Raw genomic sequence first — 10,913 nt, 5'->3', positions numbered from 1 at the left:
GATACATATATATATATATATATATATATATATATATATGTTAGGGGTGTAACGGTTCAGATTGCTCACAGTTCGGTTCATGGTTTTAGGGTCATGGTTTGGTTTGGTTCGGTATGTGCTATGTTCAGGGAAAAAAGGACTACGGTCAAATAAAAATAATGAAAATAACAAATAATCAAACTAAATGCAACAGCACAAATAAATACAATATAGAAAAAATACAAATAAAATAAAGTGTTTTTCAGGTGTTTATATTATATAATATATGTATTGAATTTCTGGGTTATTAGAATTATTATTGTCTTGGTAATGAGAAAAAAGTATAGTGTACCAGAAAGTACTGTAAGCTTTAGACTATAATATACTTTCTGCTCATTACCAAGACTCCTACCCATCTGTCCTCTTCAATAGCCTCCACAGTCTCTATAATCTTCTCTCTCTCTCCCTAAATGGGAAGATTTATCCTCTTAATCACTTTCAGAAAGCAAAAAGGCTTCACACGGTAGTGCCCTCCTATGTCAGAGACTCCTCTAATTGGCCCACATTCGAGGAGGTCAGTGGGACTGTTACCACAGAAACAAGCAGTGATACTGTGTTACCACAGAAACAAGCAGCACACGCTCTGAGCCATGACCTTGAAACACAACACAGAAAGAGATCATGGAATAATGAGGAGAAAAGCACAAGCACTGTGTGAAGATAACAGCACCTAATGATACTGTTCAGCCACTGGTGATGAATGTTAAACATGACCCTCTTGGCCCCTACATTGAAATGATGGCGAAAGGTTCAAGGTGCAGTTCAAGACTTGTCTGGTCTAATTCACCGCAGGTCATTAGATCCACATTTATGTTTAGGTTGTGCTTTAATAAGATGTGCACCTTCTAGCTGAAGGTCAACTTTAAACACAGACATGCCAAATGGCAGCAAGATCACAGGGGAGAATGAATGAAGAATGTTTCTCTCGAGCTCAGAGGTAATCAGCAACCAAATCTAGTAGATGAAGGACCCATGAGGGTGAGTGCGTGTGTGTGTGTGTGTTGAACTTGCAGACAGAGGTCCCTACAGGTATGCTTATGTCTCTCCTGCCAAGAGAAACCAACGGACCATGGGATGATTGCATTTACCCATCAGCCGCTAAAGATGAGCAGACTCAGACAGTAAAGCCAGTGTGTCTCCAATGAGTCTCAAAGAAAAAAAGATACAGTGGGGAAACTATTCATTCCATTTAATTTAAACTGTGTCACATAAAAACTATTCTGATAATTGAATAAAAAAATACTTATTATCTAATTATCTAATCATCTTATTAACTGGAATAAGTTGATCCAACTAAAAAGAGAGAGCAAATCATTATTACTAATTAAGTAATTTTTAGCAAACTCAAGTATTTATTTTAGTAATAATAACACAGACAGTTTGTTATTTGTGGATCGGTGGATTTTGAGTAATATTAACATTTAATTTGTACAAATTACATATAATTGTGATTTCAGCAGTAAAGTAAGTGTTGGCTCATTTCAGACTGAAAAGAAATAATTTTCCAAACTTTGATTGGTCAACTTAAAACCATGCTCAAATTTTCATACATTATTCAAGTGTTTATTAATTAAATCACACAGGTTTTTGTAATTAATTCTAACCTTTAAAATTTGTAATCATAATATATTTTAAATCTCCAAACTAAATCTCCAAATTAATGTGGAAAAAACAAAGACAGTATTTAAAGTACTATGAATGAAGACTGATGCCAATACTGATACTGATGCCTCTATTAAATGGATTTTTGTTTTCAATTTCTAAACTTAGTAATTATAGCCATGATTAAAAGTCATGCATAAATTATAAGATATTTTATTTATAATTTGTTAACAATTGCAGAACATTAAAATATTACAACTTTAAGTGAACCTAAACAATAGTCACATAAACCCATTATAAAAAATGTGATATATTTCTATCACAGCTGCTTCTGAATAAAAACTGTCAGTTCATTTTTCCCCACTTTTTTTAAAGTTTATTTTGCTCATTAAATTTCACTATAAATATAAAATTATCGTACATATTAGCATACTACATGTGGCTCTTGCACGTCACGGATATAAAGGGCATTTACATGCATAATTTAATGCAATAAATAAATAAATAAATAATTGCACACAACTAATCTTTCCCCAACACATAAATTACCCCGACGGACACTTCACACAAGGCCACTGGAGGGTAGTTGTCATATCAGTAAATGTGTCTGACATCATACCGTACGTCATAAACCCTGACCCTGCCTGAATATATAGTCAACAGCACTTAGAGGTGTCTGACTGATTGCGAAACGCAAGGATGCTCACATTCCTCAACCGCACTGAGTGACACATGTAAACGCACAAACTCTTTTCCTGAGGATGTAATCTCCCGTGAGAAAGCTTGAGGTTGAAGTTCTCTTGCAGGTCTCTCTTTCTCTCTCTGTCCACAGAGACACACACTACTCACATTTCAGCTCCAAGACGACAAACACACAACCACACTGCGATAATGATCAGAAAAAAACATTTGGAAACTATTATAGCGTGTGTGTGTGTGTGTGTGTGTGTGTGTGTGTGTGTGTGTGTGTGTGTGTGTGTGTGTGTGTGTGTGTGTGTGTGTGTGTGTGAGAGACAGAGAGAGAGAGAGAGAGAGAGAGAGATTCCTCTCTTCAGACATTGGCACATGTATGTATTCAGGTAAACAAAGTGTTATGTAAAGACAGATTCTAAATCTGACTCACTTCCTTGCATGCAACACAAAAGGTACACCTTTGAAGAAAATCCTGCTTACTTATTTCCATATAGAGAAAAAAAAGTTCTTTTAAATTATTGTAATATTTCACAGTATTACTAATTTACTTTTTGATCAAATAAATGCAGCCTTAGTGAGCAGCATTCAGGGCTCGGACGACCTATGAATTTCTGTTTTTTTTTTCCCTTTCTGCAGGCTCTATCGGGCTCACATAACCCTTGACGTCAACTTGTTGCACAAGCAAACTGCACTTTGATGTGCTCTAATAGGAACAGCCATTTTGGTAGAACACGTAGATCAAGAATGAAAGGTTTTTAAATCACAGATAAAGAGGTTAACAGTCCCATGTGTGACTTCAGTACTCCATCCTCCTCCACTACCTCCTCTTCCTCCCAGCGGAACGGAGTTTGTTGCCTGTCTAACCAACGGCATCACGCCTCCGTCCCTCACCAATGTCTGAGATCACTCAAACTCACTTTTTCCTTCACAGAGTGAACAGAGGAATAGCAAGCACCAGCCAACCAAAGTATGGAAGACGGCCAAAAGATTACAGCTCTTATTGGGCAGCCATGTAGTTTCTTTATTTAACTGCTTAGGGGAAAGGGCTCACAAGACGAAGTACTTCAGAGAAGAAAATACGGATGATTTGGAGAATAATAGAGGGAAGCTGAGCATTTGTTGTGTGATTTTCCAACAAAAATAGAAATTAAATCAGAGGCCATAAACAAAAGTGTCTTCCCATACTGAGGAGAAGGATGTTTTGAAACCATGCGACATACCATTAAAAATCCCATGAGACAAAATGAACCTGTATGCTTTCAATACATCCATTATCAATAATGTATATTTAAATAAAGGTATTTATTTTTAAAATGGGCCTTCTGGGGGACAGTTTTATTCTGAATTGATGAGGTAGGATTATTCTTTCAAATTATTTAGAAAAACACTAATTTTTTTTTTGAGGACTATAAAACAATATATTTATTAAAGAAAAAAACTGTGAGTGAAATATGTCATCCATATTTTATTACATTTTCTCGGACCAATGGTCTGTCCTTATCTGGAAGGACAAATGAGGCTGTCTGATGCTGCATAGGGGCAAAGGACAAAGAACGGAAAAAACTTTGGCACTGATCCATCTTCTCCATCTCAAGGCTATTTTTTTTTATATTACAGTGTTTCCCAACTTTTTGTGTATGTTGCACCCCAACAGCCCTAAAAAGCTGGCTCTAGTCCTTATTTTTTATTCTCAGACCTTATAATTTGTTATAATGCTGAATTGTCTCTGTGAATCAGTTCACTTTTAATAATTGCTGTTATAGTGTTCATCGTCTGTTTGATTACGTTTTTAATTGATTTTTCCGTACATTTCTGCCATATGTACATAAACTGACAGTCACCACTGATAAGCTACTACTAAATATTGTAGAAACTTAATTTTCTGTAAAGTTGATTTGCAACGATTTGTATCATACGGCTTCCACGTATGACAGATACTGGAAGTGAGAGAAAAGTGTTTATTACGTTTGAAATATGGATATTTTCTTACAAAAACACATGGATTCACTACAGGAGGCCTATATTCACCCCCCGGAGCCGTGTGAGGCACGTTTTATTATGGATGTGCGCTCTTTATTTGATGACTCAGGGCTCCAGACTGCGACCAAATGGTTGCATTTTGCGACCATTTTTTCTGCCTGTGCGACTAAATTTTGTGTGCGGTGGCACTGGCGCGACCACCGCGTTGTTCAACTCATAAGCGCTGCCATTTCTGTTGCATATGAGAAACATCCAACGAAATTGAAAGCATAACGAAACCGCGCTACTCGTTTGAACTGCGCAGCTCTATAGAGCCTGGTTTATACTCGCAGCATCAGCAGGAGCGCGAAGGTGCGCGCAGCAAAAATGATGCGAATATTGAGGAAACGATTAATGGTTTTCAAGCTAAAGTAAAGTAAAACACCACTTCTTAAACCAGAGAAGGTGAACATGTTGGTATTCTTGTGGGAAACAAAAGCACTGTCCCCGTCAGCAAGTTTAGTTTTACTTTTCTTTTTGTTTTCATTTTAAAAAGCTTGTTATCTTTGCTGTTTACCTCACGTTATGCTATGGAGACTCTATTTTATTATTTTCTTTTTTATTTATTTGATTCCTCAGTGTTTGCTAAAATTTCTGTAATTTATTAGTCAGTATATAATACAGCATGTGGTGTTTGCCGTGCCTCATCTTATTCGTTTTTGTTAATAAACGTTTTGTAAGCTAGTTTGTCATTGTATCCTACTGTTTTATTGTTGTTGTGCTTTTTAATTAATAATAACAATGAATCCATATTTTGTTTTAGTCTTAAAAAGTGAAAGGTGTGTAGATGTATGTAAGCAAAACAGTGACAACAAGATCGAGAATTCGAAAGTGAAAGCATCCGAAGCCCGGCTTATAACATAGCAAAAGAGGAACTCCCGTTCACAAAATTTAAACCCCCGGAGCCATGTGAGGCACGTTTTATTATGGATGCGTGCGCTTTATTTGACGACTTGTGGACTGTTCAACTGCAACACCCGCTGACTGAAATGATAGAGCTTGGAATAGCCAGGACAATTTTTAATATAACTCCGACTGGATTCGTCTGAAAGAAGAAATTCATATACACCTAGGATGCTTCGAGGGTGAGTAAAACACAGGCTAATTTTCATTTTTGGGTGAACTAACCCTTTAACTAACGTTAACTAATACAACCTTATTGTACAGTGTTACCACTATGGGTTACAGCACACAATAAACATGAATGAACATCCAAAGGTATGTTGAAAGAAACAATACAAATTACTGAAATGTATCATGTGTCATGTAATCGCTCAATCAGTATTTCAACCGCAGAGAGATGTCAATAAAACAGCTTGTATACAACATCTCACATGACATTACAGTTACCTCAGGAAACCATTCAATAAACACCTTATAAAAAAATAACCCTAGAGAGAATTTCACTAACTATGTGTATATTACATATTCATTATATTTTACTTAACCTGTTGTCTTCATTATTTAATGTATGTTTGCATAAATCTGTCATGAAAATATTTTTTTTATTACAGCCACCATTTAAATGTTTATATTTCAACAACAAATTAAAAACAGTTTATAAAAATAAATAACAAATAAACTGCATTTAAATTTTTATATACTAATTTTATATAATAATATAATGACTTTTCAGTGGTGATTATTAAATAAATTTGATTAATTACTTGAATACAAAGTAAACTTTATTTTTGGTTTCAGTTTTCAGCTAAATTAAACTTTTTATTTAAGTTTTGGGAAAAACATTTTGGTGCATCACTAGTAAATATTTAAATGTACTTTTTACTTGTGATTCCTCAGTGTTTGCTAAACGTTCTGTAATTTATTAGTCGGTATATAATACAGCATGTGGTGTATGCCATGCCTCGTCATATTCGTTTTTGTTAATAACCGTTTTGTAAGCTAGTTTTTTCATTGGAAATGTGTTTAAAAATCATATCACCGTTATTGAAAAAAATTATATCGCGATACATATTGATATTGAATTATTGTCCAGCCCTAATCCGAAGCATGGCTTAATAACATGATGGTAAACTCCCGTTCACAAAATTTAAATCACAAATAATACTGATGAAAAAGAAGGGGTTGAATGTTAACCACTTTCGTTTTCATATAACTATAAACTATGATAAAAGTTCATCAGCATGCATTGATTAATCCCTAAAAATAAAAATATTGCGACCAAATTATGTGCTGGTGTGATCAACTGAGAAAGTTAGTCGCAAAAGAGCGACCAGTGGGAAGAATGAGTCTGGAGCCCTGAAGCATAAAACACAGTTTTATTACATTAGATATTTGAACATGCTATTAGATAAACTGTTGTCAGTCATGTTGTCATTTAAAATCCGGACATCATTGGCAATGTTATTGTTTTAGTTATGCAAACAAAAACTCATTTTATTTGTTGTTTGTTGATTTTAAATGTAAAACTTGGTGAAATTATTTGTGTGTCAGTACTTTTTGAACATTTCCAGCACATTTTAACAATACCGTGATAATACTGATAACCGTGATCAGTACCGTGAGAAATGTTCATACCGTTACCCTAAAAGCTTTAAAGGAATAGTTCACAACAAAATGAAAGCTCCATCACTGTTGTTTCAAACTTACTTTCTTCTGTGGATTCCAAAAGTAGACATTTTGAAGATTGTGCTGGTTGCTCTTTTCCATACAATTACAATGAATGGGAACTGAATATTTCAGGCTATACAAAGGAGTAAAAGCACCAATAAAGTGTCATAAAAGTAGTACATGTGACTTGTGCACCATATAAGTCTTCTGAAGTCTTTGTGTGATGACTAAACCACCTTTTAAAGAGACAGCTCACCAAAAAAATTGATTGACGAATGATATATATTGAAGAATGTTAGATCTAAGATCTAAACAACACTGGACCCATTGAAGAGACATTTTTCCAAATATCTTCTTTGTGTTCCAGACAAGAAAGACCGTCATACAAGTTTGAAATGACATGTTTCATGAATGAATCAATTGCAGACCAGTTGTATGAACTTGATCAACTGATTATTTTACAAGTCTCAAATTAACGATTTCTACACAAACTTGACATTGTTACTTCACTCTCAAGAACATGTCAAGGAAAGTAAGGGAGGATGTGCAGATTTTCAGTAGGCCTAAATAACATTATTTTCAAGCTGTTCCACACACAAAGCTATTGTATACTGGTAATATAGCACAAAGTAGCCAGACCACCTTTATGGTTATTTTATGGTCTTTTGTATAATTTTTGAAACTTGAAAGCCTCAGTCACCATTCATTGTAATTTGGTGGAAAAGAGCAACCAGCACAGTCTTCAAAGCTTCTCCTTTTGCTTTCCACAGAAGAACACTCACACAGGTTCGGAATGATATGAGGGAAAGTAAATGAAGACTTTTCATTTTTGGGTTAAGTATTGCTTTAACAGACAGCAGAATGTGGAGTGGGATACTGGCATCTCCCTCTCACTTCACTTATAATACGCAACAGTTTGCTTTTATGTCCACAGCTCTTCTGAGAACTATTTCTGCTTTGACGCAGATTAAATCTTCAGGGTAAAATAACAGAGGGTTATCTCAAACCGCAGGTACTCATAGCAGCGTTTGAGCATGGTAATTGATTCAGAAAGAACAACAGAAGTAGTTTATCAGACACTTTACTGAATTTAGAGAGTGAGTGAAACATGGCGAAGAGTTAAAAGAGGCAGGAAATGCTCTTGTAGAAATTCAAAACAAGAACATTTCTGGCATTGAGGGTACTCAAATTACTTCTAAAGTGCTCACTTAAACTGAAACTTCCAAGAATAATACCTGATTCCTAGCACTTTTGGCAGTAGGGCACAGGAAGTGATGTCAATCTCTCATTGCCATAAAATTAAATCTTATAGAGTACAACATTTCCAAATGGAAACACATAAACTCTCTTATTTACCACACACAAACAGGTACTCATAGCAGCGTTTGAGCATGGTAATTGATTCAGAAAGAACAACAGAAGTAGTTTATCAGACACTTTACTGAATTTAGAGAGTGAGTGAAACATGGCGAAGAGTTAAAAGAGGCAGGAAATGCTCTTGTAGAAATTCAAAACAAGAACATTTCTGGCATTGAGGGTACTCAAATTACTTCTAAAGTGCTCACTTAAACTGAAACTTCCAAGAATAATACCTGATTCCTAGCACTTTTGGTAACAGGCCAAGGGCCTGCAGTAGGGCACAGGAAGTGATGTCAATCTCTCATTGCCATAAAATTAAATCTTATACAGTACAGCATTTCCAAATGGAAACACATAAACTCTCTTATTTACCACACACAAAAACATCAATATTTTTGATTCTCATTGCTCCTGATTGTAAAAGTCAAGAAGAAAAAAAACAACAACCCTATATAGCAGCCCTTCTCAAAGACCGGACTGGAGGGAATTCGATCCGGACCCGCCTCCACTTCGTACTTCGTATTCCGTGGCACACAAACAGGCGCGCACAAACCAGTGTTGCAGTGTTTACCGACTTTTTTTGTAAGAAAAAGCACATAGCAACTAGCGACATTTTGGATAAATTCATCTAGTAGAATAATGTCACCGGTTTCGTCCCGCAAGCGCGAGGTTTTTCTCGACCGACAGAGTTAGCAGCACATTCAGCTGACCGAACCGCAACAGACTTGTGAATGAATGAGTACAAAACAGCGTTTCCAAAAACCTATCACTGTTGACTGTCTGGGCTTATGAACATGAATGTAGTTCGCCTGTAAATGTGCACATAGTTTGTTACACAGATGGACATTTGTGCTGCATGATATATAAAATAACCGAATTCACTGCTGTATAACAGCGTATTGCTGTTATAATTCAAGATTTTTGCAATTCAGTTGAAGTGCAGGTTACATTGAAATACTATTTCAGAAACAGAAAATATGTAAATGAGAACTGATTTATTGGGCATTTATTTGTATAAAAATGCAGTACTGTATGTAACAGTTCAGAGAGTAAACTAATGCAGTGGCGTGCACAGACCTCTGGAGGGGCAGGGGACAAGTGTCGTTACGAGGTCCCCTCGGTAGAAATCACGGTCCTAGATAACTCAGAATGTACCGAACCGCAACAGACTTGTGAATGAATGAGTACAAAACAGCGTTTCCAAAAACCTATCACTGTTGACTGTCTGGGCTTATGAACATGAATGTAGTTCGCCTGTAAATGTGCACATAGTTTGTTACACAGATGGACATTTGTGCTGCATGATATATAAAATAACCGAATTCACTGCTGTATAACAGCGTATTGCTGTTATAATTCAAGATTTTTGCAATTCAGTTGAAGTGCAGGTTACATTGAAATACTATTTCAGAAACAGAAAATATGTAAATGAGAACTGATTTATTGGGCATTTATTTGTATAAAAATGCAGTACTGTATGTAACAGTTCAGAGAGTAAACTAATGCAGTGGCGTGCACAGACCTCTGGAGGGGCAGGGGACAAGTTTCGTTACGAGGTCCCCTCGGTAGAAATCGCGGTCCTAGATAACTCAGAATGTGCACTACCCGGCCGTAATCCCCTCCCTCCCCCTCTCCCTGTGCACGCCACTGAACGCAAGTATGACTTCATGACATAATGAATATGATAATTAGCACATTTGCATTGTTATATAAAGTTATAAGCATGTTTATTATCATGTAATAACAATTATTTCAGACCTTTTGACGTTGATGAGAATTCAGATTCGGACCTCTGAATGTAAACTTTGAGAACCCCTGCTATATAGTCTTAATACATGTTCTTGAACTTATCAATCATTACGCGCACGTTATTTAAAACAATGTCTATCTGCATATGTTTTCCAGTCACATTGTATTACTAATCATAATATTACTATGTAAGAACTACGTAATAACTATGTAAAAACAAACCCTGTCATTTTTTACAATCCATTCAATTCGCAACACATAAACTCAAGCCCCATCCTAAATTTTTTCTCATTAAATATTGTGTTTCACTTTAAATACAATAAATCGCATGGCAAAACGGTTTGTGAGTGCCAATTCATGTTAACATTAAATGCATCATCTGTATATTCAGACACACCTTAGACAAAAACAATGTTCATGCTGAGTTATGTTACAACCTGAAACCTGATCATGTGCAGCAAAACATTAAAGAATATGTTTTTAATTAAATTAAAGCACAGTAAGTCAGGGCTCATGACAGTAAATGGGAACAGAGGTGGATGTAGGCTCCGAGGGGTCACAGATTCAGAATGGTGGACTCAATCTACATAAACCATAAGGAAACAAATCTTTGTTCCCATATTGAATAAGGGATTGTGTCCAATCCTCCAAACCTTCTGCCTCTTTCCTGCTCTATGAAATTCCCAGGCTCTGTGAAGCTACATCAAGCAATTTTAATGAACACAATATTCTCCCTACTTGTGTTTTTATCTGTAATCACTAGACCTGCACTGCTTATCCTTCTGTAACTCACATCCAAATCCTCACATTTTTGTAAATATTTTATTATATCTTTTCATGTGACAACACTGAAGAAATGACACTTTGCTACAATGTAAAGT

General features: G+C 35.8%; 1 protein-coding gene across 1 annotated transcript in view; it reads right to left on the bottom strand.

Annotated features, from left to right (window-relative positions):
- Positions 1–10,913, bottom strand: part of LOC107730687 (transforming growth factor beta receptor type 3-like) — a 140,371-nt gene that overhangs the window by 98,828 nt on the left and 30,630 nt on the right. The gene's annotated exons all lie outside the window — the stretch shown is intronic.

The sequence above is a fragment of the Sinocyclocheilus rhinocerous genome, unplaced genomic scaffold (genome assembly GCF_001515625.1).
Source record: "Sinocyclocheilus rhinocerous isolate Xijiao unplaced genomic scaffold, SAMN03320098_v1.1 scaffold1179, whole genome shotgun sequence".
Lineage (NCBI taxonomy): Eukaryota > Metazoa > Chordata > Actinopteri > Cypriniformes > Cyprinidae > Sinocyclocheilus > Sinocyclocheilus rhinocerous.
The sequence above is the reverse complement of the archived record's forward strand: the minus strand, read 5'-3'. Positions and strand labels throughout refer to the sequence as shown.